Source organism: Capsicum annuum, chromosome 7 (genome assembly GCF_002878395.1).
Source record: "Capsicum annuum cultivar UCD-10X-F1 chromosome 7, UCD10Xv1.1, whole genome shotgun sequence".
Lineage (NCBI taxonomy): Eukaryota > Viridiplantae > Streptophyta > Magnoliopsida > Solanales > Solanaceae > Capsicum > Capsicum annuum.
Genome location: NC_061117.1, coordinates 200,697,415 through 200,703,414, shown reverse-complemented (window position 1 = coordinate 200,703,414; position 6,000 = coordinate 200,697,415).

Here is a 6,000-nt window from a genome sequence, read left to right as displayed (position 1 = left end):
CTTTTAACCAAAGTCCAAAGTTGATTTTATTTAAACTGACCCAATTCTTTCTTCATACCTTTGACCCATAATTTATCTTTAAGGGCTTCATCAATCTTATTTAGTTCAATTTGAGATACTAGGGCAACAGATGCTTGTTTTCTTAATGATGCTCTTGTGTGCATACTCTCATCTAGATAGCCGATGATAAGTTGATTTGGATAGCTAGAATCATGTTTCCATTCTCTTGGAACACCCAATTTGACTATTTTTGTTATGGAAGTCCACTCTGATAGGGGTATAGTCGACTCATCTTGTGCTGACTCAGAGGTTGCACTAGCATTGGCTCCGAATTATAGATCACTCACCTGTTCTTCATCAATACTTAAACTCATAGGGGGTGATTAGATTCATCAAATACAATATGCATATATTCTTCAACACATAAAGTTCTTTTAGTGTAAGCTCTGTAAGCATGACTAGTGGGAGAATACCCAAGAAAAATACCTTTGTCACTTTGTGGATTGAATTTTCCCAAGTTATTCTTACCATTGTTGTAGATGAAGCATTTTCATCCAAAAGAATGTAAGTAGCTAATGTTGGGCTTCTTTCCACTCTAAAGTTTATAAGGCGTCTCTTTTAAAATAGGTCTGATCAGGCATCTGTTGATGATGTGACATGTTGTGCTTACTGCCTCCACCCAAAATTGGTCTAGGATATTATGTGCTAACAGCATGATCCTGGCAGTTTCTTGGAGATAACGATTCTTTCGCTCTACTACACCATTTTACTAAGGAGACCTAGGTAATGTGAAATTCTGAGAGTATTCGTTCTGAGCACAGTACTCCTCAAATGTCTTATTTTCAAATTCTCCTCCGTGATTGTTGTGAACATAAGTGATGAAGTTCCAGGTTCTCTTTATACTTTTATACAAAAGATGTCAAATTTTGTGAAAGCCTCATGTTTATGAGCAAGAAACATCACCCAAGTAAAACGTGAGTAATCATTAATTATAATAAAAACATCTCTTTCCACCAATACTTGTGATCTTGGTGGGTCCAAATAGATCCATGTGGATTGTTTGAAGAGGTTTGATAGTAGAGACAATGTCTTTGACTTTGAATGTTGTCTGGGTCTATTTACCCAATTAGCAGGCATCACAGATGTGATCCTTTTCAAACTTGAATTTAGATAGACCTTTTACCAATTACAGTCTGGATAGTTTCTCGATAATATGCATACTAGTATGCCCAAGCTTTCTGTGCCACAACCAAATATCATTGGTTCGCACAGTGAGGCAGGTTAAGGTAGCAAAGTCAAGACTATTTAAAACATAAATATTATAAATATGTTCACCGATGAGAGAGATATCTCTTTTATCATGTTTGATAGAGCAACTTTCAGCTTTGAAGGAGACTCCAAATCCAGTGTCACATAGCTGACTGATGTTGAGCAAGTTATGTTTGAGTTCGTCTACTAGATATACTTCAGTAAATTGACATGAATAGATGAGCTTTACTAGGCCGACTCTGATGGTGTTGCCTCTAGCATTGTCACTGAATCTTACTGATCCCCCATCTATTTTCTTTAAAATAAAAAAAAATCTTTTTTTTCGATCATATGTCTGGAACAGCCACTACCAATGACCCATATTCTCTTTTTATAGATATTGTGGGCATGTTCTTACAAAATAAAAAGATTAATCTTGTTTAGGTACCCAAATGGTCTTGGGTCCTTGCTGGTTAGATATGTTTCCTTTAGGCTTCCAAACCCACACACTTTTAGGCTTATGCCTAAGCTGTAGGATTTGTACCCTTTCTGTCCACAGATAAAATAGACAGGTCCTCGAGAGTAGAAAGAGGTTTTGGCTAATTTGAACGATTCTGATGGGGAACTTGAGTTATATTTAAAAGAGTTCGATCTCACAAAACTGTGACTTGGTGATTTATTAATGCTATTCAATTGTATTCTTACATCATCAAACTCTTCGTGAAGTAGGTCAATTTTAATTTGATATGCTTTGATTTCTATTTGACAGTTTATTTATTCCTCTTTGAGTTTTTATTTAAATTGAGCTTTGCAACTTTTCTTCTCTTGAGCGAGTTTATTATATTCATCTATAAATTTTTGAAGCTCGTCGATTATTATATCTAAATTAGATTCAAGAATAATAAAATTATGACAATCGTATGGTCTTACCTTACTAGATTCACCTGTTTCCATGAAGCACATGTTGGCAGCTTTAATTACTTCTCCGATTTTATCTTCATCACTCCAAGCTCCAAAACTTTTGGTTCTTTCTGGATGATCTTCTTCTTAATTCTAGACAGTTTTATTTCAAGTGACCAGGTCTTCCAAAGTGATAGCAGCGATCACCATTTCAAGTTGAATCATTATTTTTTGATCCTTGGGATATTTATTGTCTATGTCTCATGATCTGCCTTACTACACAATTTATGAGAGTCATTCCTTTGTTATTGGCTTCCTCCAGAATATCCTCTTGTTCAGTTGATACGACATTGAAGGCTACTGGTTTCCTCTTTTCCTCCTTGTGACACCTGCTAATAGAACTCCATTCATATGTAATGAGATTACCTCGTAGCTCATCATATGTCATGTTATAAAGATCTCCATCTTTCAGGATTGTAGCCTTAGTTTCCCAGATTTTAGGGAGACTTCAGACCAGCTTTTGGACTTGCAGGCTATGTGGATAGATCATCCCCAGTGATTTTAGTTTGCATACAATCTTGTTGAATCTGGCAACCATTGTTTTAATGTTCTTATTTTCTTCCATTTTGAATAGCTCGCATTCATTGACCAGGGAATCAATCTTTAACTTTTTTACTTTAGTGGTTCCTTCATATATTACCTCTAATTTGTCCCACATTTCTTTTGCAGTCTCGCAGGTTGATATTTATTGTATTTTTCTCCACTAACTGCTCAAAGAAGTAAACTTATAGCTCATGCATTAGTTTGGATTACCTCTTGTTGTTCTTTGGTGACCTCGTAGCTTTCAAGGTCTTGTATATCAGTACTACTTGGTTCTTTGTCTTTGTCCTTTTGCTTATCTTTTGAGTATGAAAATCAACTTTGGTCCCTTTTTAATGGCAACCCAGTCTTGTAAGCCATTCGATTAGACGAAGATTCTGAATCTATTTTTCTAATATAAGTAGTGTTGTCCATTAAAGTATGGTGGTCTTATAGAGGAGTGACCATCTTAAAGAAGAGCACCGAGAATTTGATTGTTTGTCATTTGATCTTTGCTCACTTGTGGTTAAGCAACATTATTGGTGAGACTCGCTCTGATACTAATTGAAATTCAAGAGGGGGTGAATTAAAAATTTTGGTGAGTCGACTATTGACTCCTTACAGTCGACTTGCCTACATATCAGTACACTTTACAAAATAAATTAGATTTAAAGTAAACAAGCAAGTAAATAATTGAACTTAAAGTAAAGAAACGAAGGTTTATCCTGGTTCGAAATACCAATATAGTGCCTACTTTCAGTCCTCTTGGGTTTTAACATTTCCTTAGATCTTTTAATATTGGGCTCGAGTACAATGATGAGAAATAAGTTCCAAAGATTTATTTTGTTCTTCAGATCTTTTGACACAACTTCTGTTTGTATTACAAAGTTGACTCGATCCTATTCTTTATATAACTATTGTGAACTAAGAGTTACAAAGCTTTGTGAGACTAAGATTGAGACACTTTGAGATCTTTCTTGAAGTTATGAAATGTCTCTATTTGCTTGGTCTTTTTATAGTCTTCTGTCCGATCTACTTCTTTTCTTCAAAAGAAAACCCAAGAGATTTTTTCTCAATCAAGGATTTAGGTTGATTCCTTGATTGAGAAAGTTTGCACCTTATGGTATGTCCATATTAGATATGTCCATACTTTGTGCGATTTTTCTTTCTCACACCCATACATATCCATATCAGATATGTCTATGTAGAAGGTGTGATCTTGTTTCCTTTGGTCTTTCCATGAAGGTCTTCCAGTCACCACTAATCTCATTGTTCAGGGAAATTCTCGTATTGATGTGTTTCCATGTTCAGTGCCTCCTCCATAGTTGGATGATCTTTGCGAGATACCTTCCATCATTAGAGATTTAGATAGATACTCCTTGCCTTGTATCCATTAGTAGAGATCCTTAAATATCCTGCAGATTTTCAATCATTAGAGGCTAACATTTTTAGTCTATTTTCACTGTCTATTTCTCGCTTTTTCCCTGACTACTTCCACTATTTCCTGTATTTATGTATAGGTGTTCAAATATGGAAATAGAGTTTTCACCTCTCTGTGGTGTAGTGTACATGAATATAGGTATAAGGTTTGGTTGTGTGTAGTGTTGTTGTGATGTCTTTTTGTATATGGTGAATCATTTTTGTCCCTGTGCAACTATGTGTTTCTTTTTTTGTTATGGTGAGATGTGAGTGAAAAATGTGAATGGCTAAGAGTTGGGGCCTACGGTGAGGTGTCAATTTTTGTTATAAATTGTGTTGTTATTGGGTAACGTAAAAACTGTGTGAATAAAGAGGAGGGGGAAACTGAATAATTTATTCATTGTGGAGAAGTAATTGAATAGGGTGGATGCACGTTAAGGTAAGGTAAGGTAAGATGGGTAAAAGGTGACTTTGTAAGGGGAAAAATTATGTGTCTATAACCTGCTTTCCATATAACCTGGGATAGGTAGGATGCCCAAAATTTGAAGTTTTTCTTAGCTAAATTCTATCCTTAAAATATCAAGCATTGTCTTCTATAATGATTTATACTTATTTCCCTATGTAATCCCTTAGATTTAAACTTTTCATTTCATAGATAACTGAATAAGCTTTCTGTCGATATAAGATTCATCCAAATCGGACACTCGGTGAAGAAGCTATGGCTATTTTATGTGCTAGTCGTAAAACATCATCATTCTGTTGTTTAGCACGTCGTAGAGAGGGTTTAATTAGCAATTGTCAAGTTCCAGTGGACCTCGCGATAGTGGCACATCGTGGAGGATCCCAAATTCCCATTCGTCAATTTCCAGTGAGCCACCACGATAGTGGCGCGTCGCGATGGCCCATAAAATCGGGTTCCCATTTTAATTTTTTCCATCTTCTTTCAGAAGTTAACAAGGGTAATTTGGACTTTTTCCAAGCCTCTTAAAATGTTCAAACAGTAGATTAAGACCTCTACAAGTAAAATACATGACATTCTCAAGATTTTCCACAAAACAAAAACCCCAGTTCATATACTTCCCTTCCAAGAAACACAAGATTCAATCGTGGGTTTTCAAAATTGATTGAAGATTTGGAATCCTCAAACCGTAGGCTTAAAGGATCATCCCTTATTCTTTGTAATCGAGGTACATGGGGTTTATCGAAAAAAACTACATGGGCTTGAAATTGTTAAACCATGATTTTAAGGTTTTGATGCATGTATTTTATGGGGGTTTTGAAAACTATATTATTGATTATGCATTTCGAAAGTTTCAATGCTACTATTGCTTTCGCCTTGTGGTATTTTCCCCTAAATTGATTTTCATATATATGTATATGTATGAATTTGAGATTTAAGATTGTTGAGAGCAGAAATTATGAACTCCCTCTCTTGTATTGAATTAAAGATTATGGTTTTCTGATTTGAAAGATATTTTTGCAATATCCTGGCATTTGAACATGATTTGGAATTGTTGATAAGGTATTTCTTGTTATCAATATGTTCTTGTGTGTATGAGAAAGAATTGCATTTGTTTACATGAGGTTTGAAAAAAAAAAGATTCATTGACTTGAATTATTGAAAGGCTGGTCTCAAAACTTGTGTTTTGAATACAGAGATTTATGATAGACTAATAATGGCTCTGAGATGTAACTTGCAAGTCAATGGTATGACGATATCATATGTATTTATGCCATAACAGATTATGTTTTCAGAGTATGTTTTCAGAGACTATATGTTTTGATAGAGTTTTAAAAAGGGGTTTAAAGAGGGCTAGGTGGTTACCTGAAGAAGGCGCGAGTTCAAGCAACTCT